The sequence below is a fragment of the Doryrhamphus excisus genome, chromosome 16 (genome assembly GCF_030265055.1).
Source record: "Doryrhamphus excisus isolate RoL2022-K1 chromosome 16, RoL_Dexc_1.0, whole genome shotgun sequence".
Taxonomy (NCBI): domain Eukaryota; kingdom Metazoa; phylum Chordata; class Actinopteri; order Syngnathiformes; family Syngnathidae; genus Doryrhamphus; species Doryrhamphus excisus.
Genome location: NC_080481.1, coordinates 13,698,843 through 13,718,986, shown reverse-complemented (window position 1 = coordinate 13,718,986; position 20,144 = coordinate 13,698,843). Strand labels below are relative to the sequence as shown.

General features: G+C 38.9%; 1 protein-coding gene across 1 annotated transcript in view; it reads left to right on the top strand.

Moving 5' to 3' along the window:
- Positions 1 to 20,144, top strand: part of LOC131104294 (acid-sensing ion channel 1-like) — a 41,214-nt gene that overhangs the window by 13,722 nt on the left and 7,348 nt on the right. The window lies entirely within an intron of this gene.

Genomic DNA, 20,144 nt, shown 5'->3' with positions numbered 1-20,144 from the left:
TGACAGATCAGATCAGATTCGGACCCCCTTAATCAACAAGTGGTTCTATTGACAGTCATTGATTGCATTTAGCATCAAGTACCAGCAATCGCCGGTTGTGTTTTATAACATACCTCATACAGAGAACAGATCTGTGTTGACAGTTTAGTGATAAATTTAGCGAGTAAGTGTTTCTTTCGTACAGTATTTGCATATTGGTAGTGTTCATAAGGAAAAAAAATGGGGGGGGGGTCTATATAGTATATAGATTTTTTTATATATATATAGAATCATTAACAAAGTAACAAAACACAAGACTTTCATACACACAGGAAAAAGTGTCATTAGAAAGGATGGCCACCATCATTCATACATGAGTGTTCCCAAGGTCACCGTGTCAGCCTGAATAGCAATCATGACAGACTGTGTTTCAATATTTCACTCCAAGCAGAAACTGTAGTAATTCTGCATTTGATCAAATTTACCTAAGATTTGACAGATCAGATCAGATTTGGACCATTAATCAACAAGTGGTTCTATTGACAGTCATTGATTGCATTTAGCATCAAGTACCAGCAATCGCCGGTTGTGTTTTATAACATACCTCATACAGAGAACAAATCTGTGTTGACAGTTTAGTGATAAATTTAGCGAGAAAGTGTTTCTTTCATACAGTATTTGCATATTGGTAGTGTTCATAAGGAAAAAAATGTTTTGGGGGGGGGGGTCTATATAGTATATAGATTTTTTTAAATATAGAATCATTAATAAAGTGACAAAACACAAGACTTTCATACAAACAGGAAAAAGTGTCATTAGAAAGGATGGCCACCATCATTCATACATCAGTGTTCCCAAGGTCATCGTGTCAGCCTGAATAGCAATCATGACAGACTGTGTTTCAATATTTCACTCCAAGCAGAAACTGTAGTAATTCTGCATTTGATCAAATTTACCTAAGATTTGACAGATCAGATCAGATTTGGACCCTTAATCAACAAGTGGTTCTATTGACAGTCATTGATTGCATTTAGCATCAAGTACCAGCAATCGCCGGTTGTATTTTATAACATACCTCATACAGAGAACAGATCTGTGTTGACAGTTTAGTGATAAATTTAGCGAGTAAGTGTTTCTTTCGTACAGTATTTGCATATTAGTAGCGTTCATAAGGAAAAAAAAATTTTTTGGGGGGGGGTCTATATAGTATATAGATTTTTTTTATATATATATAGAATCATTAATAAAGTAACAAAACACAAGACTTTGAAAAAAGTGTCATTACAAAGGATGGCCACCATCATTCATACATCAGTGTTCCCAAGGTCATCGTGTCAGCCTGAATAGCAATCATGACAGACTGTGTTTCAATATTTCACTCCAAGCAGAAACTGTAGTAATTCTGCATTTGATCAAATTTACCTAAGATTTGACAGATCAGATCAGATTCGGACCCTTAATGAACAAGTGGTTCTATTGACAGTCATTGATTGCATTTAGCATCAAGTACCAGCAATCGCCGGTTGTGTTTTATAACATACCTCATACAGAGAACACATCTGTGTTGACAGTTTAGTGATAAATTTAGCGAGTAAGTGTTTCTTTCATACAGTATTTGCATATTGGTAGTGTTCATAAGGAAAAAAACATTTTTGGGGCGGTCTATATACTATATAGATTTTTTTTTATATAGAATCATTAATAAAGTAACAAAACATTAGAAAGGATGGCCACCATCATTCATACATCATTTATACATGAGTGTTCCCAAGGTCACCGTGTCAGCCCGAATAGCAATCATAACAGACTGTGTTTCAATATTTCACTCAGCGTGAATTTGAGATCACTTTAATGACATGCAGTAACAAGCCGCTGACTAACAGAGTGGAAGGAACGAAGCTTTGTAACAGGAATTTAAGAGAGAGAGTAAGAACATTCGGTGTGGTTGAAAATGGGTTATCCAGTTAGATGCACAAGCACGCATGCTGTTTTACTTATGTTTGGACTTAGGGGAAAGGGCAGATGTAAGGGAATTAGTGCTGCTGTGTTTTGACTCCAAACAAAAACCTGGGTATGCACAAAATCTCCAGTTTTTAGTGAGAACAGATTGTTGCAATGACAGGTGTGCACTGTGCAGGAGTTAATGTGGTCCGAACAGGCTAAAATGGGGCGGGGGGATTAGCTGTAGGCATGTTATCTAGAGCGAAAATTAGAGTTATAATGAGGATTTGAATGGGAGGAGAAAGCAGCAGGAGATTATGACAAAAAGGCAACCGACACAAGTATAAGCGGCCCAAAACTTCAGCTTACATGAAATAAAAAAAGCTACGGTGATGTTAATATCTTTGCCAATTAGTCGACACAGCTAGAGCGAGCGCACACATGGAAAAAAAAAAATAAAAACCCACACAGATAAAACGCTGCAGGAAGCAGCGGCATTGGCAACAACAACAATAATCGCTACAGAGGACCCGACAAACCGATAAGTATTTCCTGAATGTGGCGTCGCACTTTTATCAGCCTCAAACTGGAACTGGCATGGCCCCTGCAATTACTGAGCTAATCGGTTAGCCACTGTTATTCTGGTTTAGTTGACCCGCTGTTGTTTTTAATCTCCAGTGTGTCTGCAGGAAATACACACTTGCCCATAGAGTAAGTGTCAGGAGCCACAGTTCACTGTGGCAGAGAGATGTGTGCATGCGTCTGTGTGTGTGTTGGGGCGGGGGGGTAGCTGATGGGTTGTTGCATACCAAAGATTAGCATTGTGACATTTTATGTTTACTGCACAGAATGACAATGCAAGCCCAAAGTGTTTACACTGACGTGTTATTTAAATGGACGAATAGGATACAGATTGCATTGGATAATAATAAGATAAAGTAAAACCACAATTTGTTTTCTATACTGCTTATTTCGTCCAGGGCAAAAGGGCACAGTGGGGGGGTGTGCGGTGAATTGTCGAGGGGGGGTGAGAGGCAGGGTGGACATTCAATATTAGTGTAGACCTGCCAACGTGTCATACTCGATGCTTGACTACAATCCATTTGGTTGGTTTCAGATTCAAATTCAGTCTGTACAGTACAGATAAATCAGGGGACTCAAACATGCGGCCCGCGGGCCAAGAGTGGCACGCAGGACACTAGTTTGAGGCCCCCGCCTTGATATGAAAGTTTAATATTAGTGCGGCCCGCGCAAGTTTGATATGGATGCTGTATGGTATCATGTACCCAGAAAAAATTATTACGTTTGATTAATGTTCATGCTAAAGGTTAAATAACTGTTAATAGTTATCCTCCCTATCCGTGTGGAAGTGGTAAGTTTTTGGCTATTTAAGTTTAAAGGAAATAACTTGAAGGCTACCGTTTAGGTCGCTAGCGCTCTAGTTTGCGAGTTAGCATGTGTCTCAAGACCCTGCAGTTGCGCAATATGTTGTAAATAAAAAAGAGTATAAATGTGACTATAGTCGTGTTTTGTCATGTCTACAGGGCTCTAATAATGCTTTGTTCATTTTAATCTGAAAAAAATACTTTGTCTACCCACCAACTATATGTGGTTTCTTAAGTTTTTATTATTTGCATTTTTTTTTGTTATTATTATATTTATGTATTCATTACTGATTGATTGTCTTTATTCTTGATTTGTTTATTCATTTTTCATCTTATTTTGTGTAGAAAAATAAAAAGTAAGATATTTGAGAACAGTGGAATGTTTTATCAGAGCTTTTCTTGTAGAAAATCGAAACATTTGGCCCACAGGCCGCATGTTTGAGACCCCTGGTTTAGATCTTCTATTACCAAGGATTGAACAATAAAGTCTTCTCTGCTCTCCACCCACATACTCACAGCAAACACGATGCAACTATTTTTTTCTGTTGGTAATGAAGGGAAATGAAAACCATCATTCATCCCCTATGCATCCACATAAGCCGAAATAGGCATTCCCACTTAATGAGTTATGTTCTGACAGCCACACAGAGTAGAGGACATCAGTCAATGCAGCACGCCGCCATGCTTAGCAACAGCAGGTCTAATTGGCTTTGCCTTCGCCGCTTCCTCACTGCCGGTCATTGTTGCTTGTCAGCGGCTCTGATATGTGAAGCGGAGCCGAAAGTTGGAAGTGAGCCCACGTCGTGTTTTCTTGCACCACCTCTCCGAGTGTCCTTCAGGTGACAGGAGCGCACCTGTTTTAAGGTAGCACAAACTTGATTGTTATGCACTTCCAGTCTTCAGTCTGCGCCACCTCTCCACCTCAATTACACCCTTGTGACTGAGTAAAGGAGAGGTATTAGGCTCCGGGGGGGGGGGGGACCAAAACCAAGGTTGCAGGCCTCACATTCTTTTTTACTTTTTACTCAAACCTCTTTGATGGCTCACCACTTCTACTTTTTTTTTTATGTTACAAGAAACTTAATACTTGCAGGAATGATGGTGTGCTATTCTGCTGTGACCAATCTCTTCACCACTCTGGGCCACAAAATACGAGCACAGCCCTGACATATTTCAGTCTATAAAGTTTATGGGGTGAATTCACTGGCAAACAGACACATCAAACATATGGTGCAGATGCAAAGTCGGCGTGTCCGAACGGCAATTTCAACGAGGAAAAGGTTGAACAGAGTCCATAGGGTGGGAGAGGGTGGGAATGACAAAAGATGCTGCAGCTGAAGATTATCGAGCATCGGATGCAGTAGGACATCCAGATGTCACTGTGACACAATTCCGGTTGATTGGTGCTCCATCGTGTGCATCAAAATGTTGCGCTACAACACACGACGTCTACAGTTTCAACCCGAGGAATTAATTCACGGTGCGTTTGATAGCCTTGCTCTCACTAAGGGTTACCTTGAACGGTCACTTTAAGGTCACAGTTTAGGAGTTCAACTTTTTGGTTGTTGTTTCAGATGCAGAATTGAATAAAAGCCATACAAAGATAACATTATACAGTCTCACGTATTGTGTGTTCCAGTGTGATGATGTTAAAAATTGAAAAAAAAAAGCTCTGATTCTCGTTGTTTGTCTATATGTGCGCTGTGATTGGCTGGCGACTAGTACAGGGTGTACCCCGCCTCTCGCCCGAAGACAGCTGGGATAGGCTCCAGCACCCCGCCCCGCGACCCTAGTGAGTATAAGCGGTAGAAAATGAATGAATGAATGATAATTTTTCTACCCTTTTGTATTGAGTTGTGGTCTCCTATAGAGCAGCTCCACACAATAACCCGCACAGAAATTTTTTTTGATTTTTCCAGAATCTGCACCTATTCCATCTGTATTTCCTTTGATTTGTGCTTCCTGACCCTAGTGAGGATAAGCGGTAGAAAATGAATGAATGAAAAGCTCTGAAGTTATTTATCGTTCTGTGTGTGTGTGTGTTCTATATATAAGTAAGCCATGAACAAACATAATAAAAATAAATTTTTCAAGCCTGAATCTGTCTATAGCAGGGGTCTCAAACTCAATTTACCTGGGGGCAACTGGAGCTCGGGTCTGGGTGAGACTGGGCCGCATCATTTTCTTTGAACTTAAATAGCCAAAAACGTACCACTTCCACACGGATAGGGAGGATAACTATTAACAGTTATTTAACCTTTAACATGAACATTAATCAAACGTAATAATTTTTTCTGGGTACATGATACCATACAGCATCCATATCAAACTTGCGCGGGCCGCACTAACATTAAACTTTCATATCAAGGCGGGGGCCTCAAACTAGTGTCCTGCAGGCCACATTTGGCCCACGGGCCGCATGTTTGAGACCCCTGGTCTATAGTGTCCCAACTTTAATAGCTCCACTATCCATTGTTCACATAGACTGAGTCACCAATTGTTGGGTTTCTACTACTACTTTCTTAGGTGCACCGTAGGCGCCATATGATTACTGTGAGTGTGTACGAAAACCGAGACGTATTTCCGTCAAATAACAGGGCATGTAAAACGAGGTTCTGTTGTATAAACAATACTCAAGAGAAATTATTTTGGAGCTGAAAGGTTAATTGAAATATGAACAACTTAAGACAATAACCTCCTTATGGAAGGTAATCACATACTTTGAGGTGGATTTTATAACACCATTGTTGCTTAGAGTGATTGGATTCATGCGTGTCAGTCAATTAAAAAGTAATCAGCATCCTGTGTCATCACCTATGGCACCTAATTAATGCCAGTGTTGTTTTAATCATACAGCGATAGCAGTGGGAGGAGACAGCTTTGAGTGACATTCATTGTGTTCTTCATTAGAGGGCAAACAAATGAGCCCTCTTGCAAAAAGTCCATTAAAAGGGGGACGTTAATCTAATCACTATTACAAGGTACATCAGTTTCAACCTCATTTGGAGATCATTTTCTAATAACCTTGTCACGTCTTGGCATTGCACCGTTGAGATGCAAGAGACCAATCGGACCAATCCGATACTGGATACAGTGAAATTGACGTATTGGAAATTTCAGGTACCACCTGTGGAGATTACTGATGGTATCGGAATTGTATATGTAGCAGTAGAAATCCAACCCGGTTCGGATATGTAATGAATTTTTGCATCCCCAGTTGGCAGCAAAAAGTGTAAAAGACATCAAAAATGGTAAAAAAAAAAAATGGTAAAAAAAATGGTAACAATGGTTAAAAATGGTAAAAATGTAAATCCTAACAATGATTGATAGCGCTGTGTTAGCATAAACTTGTCCAACTGTGCTTTTGGCATAGTTGCATTTTAAAGCAAACAGAACACTGGTATCGGAATTGTATATGTACCAGTAGAAATCCAACCCGGTTCGGATCTGGTTCGGTTCGGATATGTAATGGATTTTTGCATCCCCAGTTGGCAGCAAAAAGTTGTTACAAAGACATCAAAAATGGTAAAAAATGGTAAAAATGGAAAAATGGTAAAAATTGTAAAAATGTAAATCCTAACAATGATTGATAGCTCTGTATGAGCATAAACTTGTCCAACTGTGCTTTTGGCGTAGTTGCATTTTAAAGCAAACAGAACACTGGTATCGGAATTGTATATGTACCAGTAGAAAACCAACCCGGTTTGGATCTGGTTCGGTTTGGATATGTAATGGATTTTTGCATCCCCAGTTGGCAGTACAAAGTTGTTACAAAGACATCAAATATGGTAAAAATGGTAAAAAAAAAAAAAAATGGTAAAAATGGTAAAAAATGGTAAAAATTGTAAAAATGGTAAAAATTTTAAAAATGGTAAAAATGGTAAAAATGTAAATCCTAACAATGATTGATAGCTCTGTATGAGCATAAACTTGTCCAACTGTGCTTTTGGCATAGTTGCATTTTAAAGCAAACAGAACACTGGTATCGGAATTGTATATTACCAGTAGAAATCCAACTCGGTTCGGATCTGGTTCTGTTCGGATATGTAATGGATTTTTGCATCCCCAGTTGGCAGCAAAAAGTTGTTACAAAGATATCAAAAATGGTAAAAATGGTAAAAATGTAAATCCTAACAATGATTGATAGCTCTGTATGAGCATAAACTTGTCCAACTGTGCTTTTGGCATAGTTGCATTTTAAAGCAAACAAAACACTGGTATCAGAATTGTATATGTACCAGTAGAAATCCAATCCGGTTCGGATCTGGTTCGGATATGTAATGAATTTTTGCATCCCCAGTTGGCAGCAAAAAGTTGTTACAAAGACATCAAATATGGTAAAAATGTAAATCCTAACAATGATTGATAGCTCTGTATTAGCATAAACTTGTCCAACTGTGCTTTTGGCATAGTTGCATTTTAAAGCAAACAGAACACTGGTATCGGAATTGTATATGTACCAGTAGAAATCCAACCCGGTTTGGATCTGGTTCGGTTCGGATATGTAATGGATTTTTGCATCCCCAGTTGGCAGCAAAAAGTTGTTACAAAGACATCAAATATGGTAAAAATGGTAAAAAAAAAAATGGTAAAAATGGTAAAAAATGGTAAAAATGGTAAAAATTTTAAAAATGGTAAAAATGGTAAAAATGGTAAAAATGGTAAAAATGGTAAAAATGTAAATCCTAACAATTATTGATAGCTCTGTATGAGCATAAACTTGTCCAACTGTGCTTTTGGCATAGTAGCATTTTAAAGCAAACAGAACACTGGTATCAGAATTGTATATGTACCAGTAGAAATCCAACCCGGTTTGGATCTGGTTCGGTTCGGATATGTAATGGATTTTTGCATCCCCAGTTGGCAGCAAAAAGTTGTTACAAAGACATCAAAAATGGTAAAAATCTAAATCCAAACAATGATTGACAGCTCTGTATGAGCATAAACTTATCCAACTCATCACCTGGTACAACACAGCACTTCTTTACGAACATCCGCAATCCCAGGATGTCACACAGATGTTTTTTTTTTCCAGTAAACCCGCTTGTGTATTTCACACTTTGATCGACGTGTTGCAGCCGAAGCTCCATATTATGCAGATTGCACAAGGAGCTCGTCATTTGATTACCTTTGGTGTTTTCATAAATAGATATTTTCACCTTGAATGAATCTTTCACACCAGCGTCATCCTGAGTATATGTTGTTCCTCCGCACAACTGCAGTGTTTGTTTTTATTCTGCCCTTGCAGGCAACCTTGAAAAACTTACTATGAACAGAAAACAACCCAAAGACACTAGTAGTAGAAGTAGTAGTAGTAGTAGTCACTGGTATATTTACACCTATGTGGTATACAATACATACAGTGGTGCTATGGCGGCGTGCCTTTATCTTTAACCTGTTTCTCCTCTTCTTTCTAAATTTAAAATGTTTTCTCTTTTCTGTGCTAAACTGATACAAAAAAATACAGCTCATTAATGCACGTAATGGGACACACCTATCCCTCAATGCAAAACCCGCATTTAAAACAAAAATTTATGGTTTTACATATATGCTGTAACCATGTAATAACGGGTATATTCACGATATTATGTAATACCGTGAGTATTTTGTCGTATTTTGGTCGATTCACATTTGACATAGCAAAATAGAAACAAATGCCAACACCTTGTGGTCCTTGTATGGTCATATCAGGGTACATTATTAAAAAAAAACAAACAAACAAAAAAAAACTTAAACTGTATTATCGAAAGCAGGAAGTGAACAAATGTAACATTTACTGATTGTAAAAGTACCAGATGGAGGGGTAGGATTTAATAAGCTTTGCTTCTTCCTACTCCTTTTGGACATGTGGAACTGGGAACTGATTATGTGATGCATTCAATTGTAATCTGATGCATGTTCAAATAAAAATTAAATAAAATTAAATAAAATTAAATGAAATTAAATTATTCATTCATTCATTTTCTACCGCTTTTTCCTCACGAGGGTCGCGGGGGTGCTGGAGCCTATCCCAGCTGTCTTCGGGCGTGAGGCGGGGTACACCCTGGACTGGTCGCCAGCCAATCACAGGGCACATATAGACAAACAACCATTCACACTCACATTCATACCTATGGACAATTTGGAGTGGCCAATTAACCTAGCATGTTTTTGGAATGTGGGAGGAAACCGGAGTACCCGGAGAAAACCCACGCATGCACGGGGAGAACATGCAAACTCCACACAGAGATGGCCGAGGGTGGGAATTGAACCCTGGTCTCCTAGCTGTGAGGTCTGCGCGCTAACCACTTGACCGCCGTGCCACCCCTAAATTAAATTAAATTAAATTAAATTAAATTAAATTAAATTAAATTAAATTAAATTAAATTAAATTAAATTAAATTAAATTAAATTAAATCAATTCAAATCAAATCAAATCAAATCAAATCAAATCAAATCAAATCAAATCATTACCATTACATACTGGGAAGGTCTGGGTTCAAATCTCTGTGTTGGCATTTTCTCCCTATGCATGTGTGGCTTTTCTCGGGGTACAGTCCAAGAATATGCATGTTAGCTTCATAGCCCAGTCTATATGTGCCCTGACTTACGATCAGTCCAGGGCGTACCCGGCCACTCCTGACCAAATATCCCCACGAGCCTAGTCGTGACAAACGATATAGAAAATTTATGGATGTAGACTAAGACGTACAATGTCCTTTTCCAACTGAAGGGAGTCATACCAGAAAAAAGGCAAAAAATTGACAAAGAGTCTTAACTGAAGTGCTGAGGCTGACACGCAGGCTCAAAGCCAGGGTGAAAAGCGCTTCAAGCGAAGAAAAGCAGAAATATAAAAATGTGAATTTAAAGGATACTGACAGCGACGTCAACTCATTGAGGCAGCCAAAACAACACAAAGCAAAGGTCTTTAAAGTCAAACAAAATGAGTCCATTCGAAGAAATCACTGCAGTACTGTAAGTAATGTGCTAGAAACCTAACCTAAGCTTGCTCTTGGGCTTCTATGCACTTTACACATGATTCATGTTTATCTTACCAGCCAGCTTGTTGCGATTGGAATTGATTGACAGCTTCAACTTTTGTGCCTTAATTAGATTATCTTTTTTCGTTCAGAAACAGTAAGGGAGGAGCTTTGATATGTTGGCTGTTTTTTTCTCAGCGCTGTGTGAAATTAGTCATACTTGAACGGTCAACCCATGCAGGGAAGTAGCCTCGGGGCCTCTTTGGCCTTGTGTTAACACTCCCGATGCCCAAAAAAAAAAAACGGGTGAAAAAGGTCTCGGTGATGAATACAACATGAACTGAATCTGGGCTTTTGTGATTATGAGAGTTAATGAAAGAAAGGGGATGTTTGGTAGGTTCTTACTTCTGCGGATCAGAGGGAACATTTCGGTGCCTTAGGCTCACATGCTTGTTGCCTGAATAAATGAGCTTTAATGTCTTTTAATGTCTTTTCCTGATATGAATACTTTTACTGCTGGCTCCTCACTCTTCAAATACTCAGCTTTGTATGACACTTAAAAAACATCGAACCTTTGTATTGCATTTGCATTGCAACAATGCGGAGGCTTCCTGTGTTGTTGTTGTCAACAACGACAATAGAAGGTTTTTGGGTTTGTTTTTTTTTTTTAACTTTCATTGTAACTGCAGCAGGCGGCACGGCGGTCGAGTGGTTAGCGCGCAGACCTCACAGCTAGGAGACCAGGGTTCAATTCCACCCTCGGCCATATCTGTGTGGAGTTTGCTTCTCACCGTGCATGTGTGGGTTTTCTCTGGGTACTCCGGTTTCCTCCCACATTCCAAAAACATGCTAGGTTAATTGGCCACTCCAAATTGTCCATAGGTATGAATGTGAGTGTGAATGGTTGTTTGTCTATATGTGCCCTGTGATTGGCTGGCCGACCAGTCCAGGGTGTACCCCGCCTCTCGCTCGAAGACAGCTGGGATAGGCTCCAGCACCCCCGCGACCCTCGTGAGGATAAGCGGTAGAAAATGAATGAATGAATATTCCTCACCAAGGCTGCACGGTGAGGGAGTGTTTTGCGCATAGGCCACACAGCTAGGAGACCCGAGTTTGATTCCACCCTCAGCCATCTCTATGTGGAGTTTGCATGTTCTCCCCGTGCATGCGTGGGTTTTCTCCGGGTACTCCGGTTTCCTCCCACATTCCAAAAACATGCTAGGTTAATTGGCGACTCCAAATTGTCCATAGGTATGAATGTGAGTGTGAATGGTTGTTTGTCTATATGTGCCCTGTGATTGGCTGACGACCAGTCCAGGTTGTACCCCGCTGGAATAGGCTCCAGCACCCCCCTGCGACCCTCGTGAGGAAAAAGCGGTTGAAAATGAATGAATGAATGAATGTAGAGGTAGAGGCAAAAAGTTGGAGAACGACTTTCGGTCATCCGCAAAAAAGGTTCTGGCAAACCGTCCAATGCCTCAAAAAAGGGGAAACAGTGCCCGGTCCACACAGTTTACAGTGGGGACGGGGGCCTGCTGACCTCTACTGAGGATATAATCGGACAGTCGAAGGAATACTTTCAGGCCCTTTTCAATCCCAGTGACATACCTTTCATTGAGGGAAGCAGAGTCTGAGGATAGTTCCATCTTGGGTATAGTCACAACACTCCGCAGTGGTGTACAGTTTTTGCCCTGAATTCCTCAAGGTTCTGGATGTTGAGGGTTCTGTCTTTGTTGAACGTCTGTTCGTCTTTGTTTAGCTGTGCTTAAGAAAAACGACAAAGAAGACTCGTGTCACAATGCAACAACGTCAATACAAAACATAAGAAGTATTTCTGATGCTATAGTACATTTGCTAGTTGATATGAATTAAATGTCGTCATAAACCTGTACCTAGTATGTTGTTTTCAGCTCTATGTGTATTGACAGTACTAAAGCAGGAGTGTTTTTATTTTTTTTCATTATGATGTGCTGTGGAAATGACCTTGACATTTTTTTCAAAATAGCACCTCTGCAGATAGATAGTCCATAAAAAGGAAAATATAACACATTTTCTCAGTACCTATACGCAAGTTTACTGATCAGGATTCTTCAGACCCTTATGGAAAAAAAATATATTGCAGTATATTTGCAAATATAATGCAATGTATTAGGAAATATATTTCCATATATGGGATCTTATGTTTATATTTTCCAATATATTGCAATATATGCATAGATCATATATGTGTATATATTGATACATATAAAAAATATCTTGCGATCAAGACCAAAAATGGACTATATTTTTACATATATAAAATTGCATATAATTTGGGATATATAAACTCATATATTATATATTTGGATTTAATATATTTCAATATATTGAAAGCGGCAATCATTTGTATATTCTGTAAGTAGTTTAATTTGTTGTCTACTTAATTCTAATAACAATGCACACAGCTTTTTAAGTAGCAGTAACTTTATATATATATATATATATATATATACACACACACACATACATATATATAAATACATACATACATACATTATATATACATATACATATATATATATATATATATATCTATATATATATATAGATATATATGTCTGTGTGTATATATTCTGTTACCAAGCTAATTTTATTAAGTCATGGCAACTTGAATTTTGTTTTAAGATTACCAACAATAAAATTTGAGTGTATATGACATGCTAAATTAAGTTCATGTAATAGCCAACATTATTATTTGAACATAACATAAAAAATAAAGTTAGCAACTTGGAAAGTTTATCTAAATCAATTAATTAAATTTTTTTACATTGCATTTATGTATTAAATCAAGTGGTGTCAACAGATACTCTGAATTACTTTTTAGAGTATACGCATAGTACTTGTTTCGTATTGCCCTGAACAGATCTAGCCTCAACCAACACAAAGATACTTCACTACCACCACTCTAATATTGAATCACGGTGGTATTCCAAAAATACCTTGAAGAGTACTCCATTGTACAATTACACAATGTCAGTGTGTTGCAGGTGGGAAGTTGAGACCCAACAAAGTTGCATGTATCATCTTTGTGTTTCCTATTGTGTGTTTCAATGCAATGTGTGTGTATTGTTACACCATATGTCCTTGTTTTCATCCGTGACTTATTCATGTGGCTTTCTCCTACAAAGCTGTCTAAGTGGTGCACAGAATCCAACGCTCTTCTTAATGCGGGGTGATGGTTGTACTCCATAGCACACATTAAGAGAAGCATAAGATTACTGCAAACACGGTCCACAGAGAGTTCAAGAAATCAGATTTCATCTGGTTTCTATGGGGCGCTTGAAAGATGACACGGGGGGGAAAGTAATTACTGTAAAAGTATTATACACATTGTCATCATGTGGATGCTAATGATTGAAGTCAGAGTTAATGACTTCAATGTTTCCGGGAAGTGGCTTTTCAGATTCGGTATTTGCTGGGGTAGTTAGTGGCTGCCTGTTTGCTTTGGTGAATTAGTTTTATTATTCTGCAGATTCAGATGTAACATTCACATTAATTTATTTCATTTTAACCTCAAATGTGAATATAATATGAGGTAAATATTTAAAATATATCAGCAATAATCCACTGCCACATTTGAACTGAATTTAAATACAGCAAAACCTCTAAATCTGTGTTTTCATAGAAAACAACAAAAAATGGAATTAACTGACACCTGACTTGCACAGCAGCTAGGAGACCCGAGTTTGATTCCACCCTCTGCCATCTCTGTGTGGAGTTTGCATGTTCTCCCCGTGCATGCGTGGGTTTTCTCCGATGTATTTTACTTAATAGATTCCATTTTTTGTCGTGTTATTAGATAAATATGGATTGTGAAGTACTTCAGATGATGTTGTAGTGTAGATGTTTGGAGTTGTCTGGACCTTCAATCACCGAGATGATCTATTTACATTCGTCACATTTGGCTGAACACCAACATACAATTACCAGATATAGGTAGTTATTAGTAGTATCAGATATAAGCAGACATATTGGTAAGTGTGTATATAAAAGTAAAGGAACTTATATATTATTGAGGGCGGATGCGCTCCAGGGTTCAATTCCACCCTCGGCCATCTCTGTGTGGAGTTTGCATGTTCTCCCCGTGCATGCGTGGGTTTTCTCCGGGTACTCCGGTTTCCTCCCACATTCCAAAAACATGCTAGGTTAATTGACGACTCCAAATTGTCCATAGGTATGAATGTGAGTGTGAATGGTTGTTTGTCTATATGTGCCCTGTGATTGGCTGGCCACCAGTCCAGGGTTTACCCCGCCTCTTGTCTGAAGACAACTGGGATAGGCTCCAGCACCCTCGTGAGGATAAGCGGTAGAAAATTAATGAATGAATGACTTGGGCTGTAGAGACATTTTGGCAACTCTATGTATCACTTTTAACTTTTAACAACAAATTATTAGTCGCTTAAATATGCCTCTCCCCGGTTTATTGAACATCAATCATCTGACTCTCGAGCACGATAACAATTGATTAATTTGTCCTGTGAATGTACAAAAACACAGCTGCATTTTCACATCTTATAAATGCGCACAATTTTAAGTTAATAAATGATTAATCAGTCTATAAATTCTAAGGCTTATGCTGGATATAAAAAATTAACACTCTCCGGTTAAAATACCAGATTATACAAGTTGTAGTGCATTTGCTTGTGATTAAGGAAGATGTAGTCACCTATGCAATTCAAATTGCATATAATAATATGCATAAGAAATTTTTTATGACGCTCATGATTTGTTTACGGCGCTCTTATTTTGGAGGACGGTCACAGAAGTGTGTTATGTGTGTGTGGAGAATCTGTATTTTATGCTGTTTAAAAATAAATGTTCTTATGGGATTTTTTTAATACCATGCAGTGTAAAATGTTGCTTTCATTAAAGCCGTAAAAATAAGTTTTAAAAATATACTCTCACACACACAACCACATGAGCATGCTAAACTAAGCTAACCTCTACTAGCTTCCATTTAATTTTAATACCATGCAGTGTAAAATGTTGCTTTCATTAAAGCCATAAAAAAAGTTTTAAAAATATACTCTCACACGTCCACATGAGCATGCTAAACTAAGCTAACCCCTACTAGCTTCCATTTATGTTCTGTAAGAGGAGATTCGCCGACATTTATTGCCATTTCAACCTGTTTAGGTCAGGAGAGGATTTTTCTCCAGCGTGTCCTCGGACTGCCCCAGGGCCTTATCCTGGCTAGGCAGGCCCAGAACTCCTCACCAGTAATGTCATGCATCACTAAATTATATGATTTGCTTTTATGATTATATTGATTGGCACTGAAGTCGTTAGAGTAATTCAACACATAGGAATGAGATTAAAGAGATTTGCAGTCGAAATCTCTCCATCACACATGAGGAATTCATATTTAATCCTAGTTAACCCCGCTGTCTGCCACCTAGAATGTTGTCAGCTGTAATAAGGGGCTGACTGTGTCTTGCCTGTGTGACTGGCCCCGCGGCTGTTTATCCCTGCATGTTTACTCAGCTGTGCCTGACAAGGGGTGGCTCACAATGGAATTACAAGATACTGTGGCGGTCTCTATGCCTGCCTGCCTGCCTGCCTGCGTGCCGCTTTTTTCTCAGCGTGGGTTCTGTACACGCCTGCTTAGCGCTAAGTGTATCATGCGGGGCAATTTCGAGGCTATTGTGGGCATTGAGACAAGTTCAGGGGGTAATGACACCTTCAATGTGTAATCAGTTGAAAATCGGCCACATAAATGCATCACACAAGTGACTTGACTGTGCTTGCACTCAACCGAGGGACGATGATAAGAGCCGACAAATTCATGTCCATGAACCGATTCAAGAACCCATGCAAGAACATGAACCAGAAACAAAACGGCTTCATAATCATGTTGATATAGACATGCAAGACAGAGACGGGGGTGCTGGAGCCTATCCCAGCAGGGTACACCCTGGACTGGTCGCCAGCCAATCACAGGGCACATATAGACAAACAACCATTCACACTCAAATTAATACCTATGGACAATTTAGAGTCGCCAATTAACCTAGCATGTTTTTGGAATGTGGGAAGAAACTGGAATACCCGGAGAAAACCCACTCAGGGATAACATGCAAAATCCACACAGAGATGCTAGAGGGTGGAATCGAACTCGGGTCTCCTAGCTGCGTGGCCTCCGCGATAAACACTTCCCGATTTCACAATCTGTGAAGTTCAATTATCGCAGATACGGTTCGCATGATGTAATTCTATTTCAAACCATCCTTCTAAAGTTATAGCCTTTATTATGGGTCGGACGGTTTATGGAGTTGAAAGGGAAGACAGCTGCTCCCGTATAACTAACTCCCTATGAACTCAAGAGACCCATCTCTACATTACCATAGAACCTCAAAACCATGACCTTCTATTCCTGTTGTCTTCCTTTATAGTATAGTATCAATCACACTAACAAGTATATATCATTTAGAGCAGGGGTCTCAAACACGCGGCCCGCGGGCCAAACGTGGCCCGCAGGACACTAGTTTGAGGCCCCCGCCTTGATATGAAAGTTTAATGTTTGATATGGATGCTGTATGGTATCATGTACCCAGAAAAAATTATTACGTTTGATTAATGTTCATGTTAAAGGTTAAATAACTGTTAATAGTTATCCTCCCTATCCGTGTGGAAGTGGTAAGTTTTTGGCTATTTAAGTTTAAAGGAAATAACTTGAAGGCTACCGTTTAAGTCGCTAGCTCTCTAGTTTGCGAGTTAGCTTGTGTCTCAAGACCCTGCAGTTGCGCAGTATGTTGTGGTTTCTTAAGTTTTTATTATTTGCCGTTTTATTATTATTATTAGATTTATTTATTTATTACTGATTGATTGATTTTCTTTATTCTTGATTTGTTTATTTATTTTTCATCTTATTTTGTGTAGAAAAATAAAAAGTAATATATTTGAGAACAGTGGAATGTTTTATTAGAGTTTTTCTTGTAGAAAATTGGAACCAAAGCAAAGTTTAAATTTTTTTTTTTTTTTTTAAAGTTTTTAATAAATGTGTTTTTTTGGGTTTTTTTTTTTAAAACCTGATGCGGCCCAGTCTCACCCAGACCCTAGCTCCAGTGGCCCCCAGGTAAATTGAGTTTGAGACCCCTGATTTAGAGCATCACAAAATACATAGCCAATTGTATGCACTTGCTTTCATTAGTTAAAATTCACTGTTTACATTTCCTAATATTATATATAGTACATGTGTTTGTATTAATATTTGCTAATTTGGCTCATTATTAATGATTTCTAAACATCTTAAATAGGAGGATGTATGCTTTATTAAGCATTAAGAGCTAAGAGATATTCAAGAGTAGCACTCATACACCCACCCAGTCCCCCGAGGTGCCCCTTGCTTTCGTGTACCAATCCTACCATCTCTGAAGGTGATAGGTAGTGAGAGGCTGGACAGAGCTTGGGAATAGGATGAGAGAGGCAGACCGTCTCTACTGGCCTGTGAAATATTCATCAAATGAAGCGGAGTGAGTGGGGAAGTGCAGCAGGAGATGGAGAGAAGTCCACAGGGGGAACGAACCTCAGACTTTTCAACAGAGGTAAAGGAACTATAGGGAACAACCATGACCAAGGAGCCAGATATTGTAGGAAGGTAGGATGGTTGTTAAAATCTCCAAGTCGGGGAGGGTCTGATGATTTGTTGAAGCACTGGAATTGTTTTCACTTCATAGGCAATAAAATTTTTATTTTCTGCTATAACCCGATAAGGTTCTAAGAACTGATAAGGCAGTACCAGGGTTTCCCACAGGGTGGCGACCTATTTGTGGCTTTAATTGGCTGCAGGGGGGAAAAGCCTTTTCTATGTCAGTTGTCTCGCCCCATTGGGGGCCCAGGTGAGTTGGAGCCTATCCCAGCTGACTTTGGGTGAGAGGCAGGGTAAACCCTGGACTGGTGTCACTGGCTCAGGGTCGGTGTGATTTTTTTTTTTTGGGGGGGGGGGGGCTTTACTACCTGTCTTTTTTGCATAAGCAAGAGGCCTTGCTTATGCAGATCAATTAAATAAGAGAGAGCGATTTTTTTGCCTTTACCATAAAAAGATGGTGTGAATATCTAACAGAAAATAACATTGAATCCATTGAATTTTTACAAGATTTTGTGGTCTTAAAGGGGAACTGCCCTTTTTTTTGGAATTTTGCCCATCATTCACAATCCTTATGTGAAACATGAACACATTATTTCCCTTTTCTGTGCATTATAACATAAGAAACGAGTCAATACCTATTTTTACGCAAAAAAAACAACAAAAAAACAAGTGTTCCATGTACATAACTGACTTGTATATTATTAACCAAGCCACAGCAATATTATTATTGTAGCAGCGAACATTAATTAACAGATTAACATGACGCGTTGCTAATCGCTAGTCTCAATTTCGCTACAAAGACTCAACAAGATGCTCGTTTTTGCCGTCAGCATTGGGCTGTGTCTTGTGCTGGAAGACACAGCCATCCCAAGGAGAGCGGACATCATAAGTATTCTTTTATTTTATTTTATTTTTTTAGAGGGCTTCATAGTTGGAGGTAACCGGAAGTAGCAGAGATGAGGATGCTGATGTTCTCATTGGGAGTGACCAGGATGGATAGGATCAGAAACAAGTACATCAGAGGGACATTACATGTTAGAGACTTTGCAGATAAAGTCAGAGAGGCCAGACTGAGATGGTTCGGACATGTCCATTGGTAGAAAGGAATACCAAAGAGGAGGTTTATGGATGTAGTGAAGAAGGACGTGAGGGTAGCTGGTGTGAGAGGAGACAGGATTGGATGGAGGAGATTGATTTGCTGTGGCGACCCCTGATGTGAAAAGCCGAAAGAGAAAGAAGAAGGGCATCATAGTCGAAATAGGTGTCCCAATGACGTCCGTTGTTAGCTAGCTGATATTGACATGTTTTCTCGTCTTATACTGTACAGAAAATGGAAATAAATATGTATTCATGTTTCATATAAGGATTGTGAATGGCAAAATTCCCCTCCCTGTTTTAGCTGTTGTAAAGTTCCATAATAAAGAAAGACAAACGTGTCTCCACTTTACAAAGTGCCTTCAAAGAATATGGAAGCATTTCCATAAAAAAACAGCACAAATGGATTGAAGTTACCCCACTGAGACCACTTTTAACAGCTGGAGAAAAAATACATCACTAAATGGATGGAGAAGTGTAGGGATTTGTGATTTAAAAAAAACTCTAATGTGCATCTAGAATAAGACGTGCATATTTATGTGCATTATATTTAATGACAACAGTGCTCTGCTGAGTGCTTTTAAACATCAGGAAAACTGCTTGTGTGTCACAGCTTTATTGATCACAGACGTCGGCTGAAGTGTGTCAGTGAGTTATGATTTGAATATTGTGTAAAAAAAAAAAAGATGAAGGTACATTTTGATTTAAGATTTAGAGTAGTAAATCTCTGTTTTAACACTTCCAACATGAGATTCATACAGTATGCATGCATGTGCATGTGTGATGCGCACGTGCTTTGTGATTTATTAATTCAGCTTAGCAAGCGCTTGCAGTGTAGAAGATGTGCAGACCGTGCAAAATACAGAACATATTGGATGCTTTTTCCCCACACATGCCATCTCTGTCACAACATACGATTACACAAAAGACATGATGTGCCTTCTCTGTGATCAATCACAATGCCGCTGAACACCTTGCACTTGTCATGCACATTTACTTTGCATCCTTGCACTGCATGACTTATTTATGAGAAACTGTATATGCGGTAACTATATGTAGTGTATGTTTTCCCAATGAGATAAAGCCCTTCTAGCAGTGAATTAGTTCATATTATGGTATTCAAAAGGCTACAGCATGCCAACAACATCAGACTGTTTA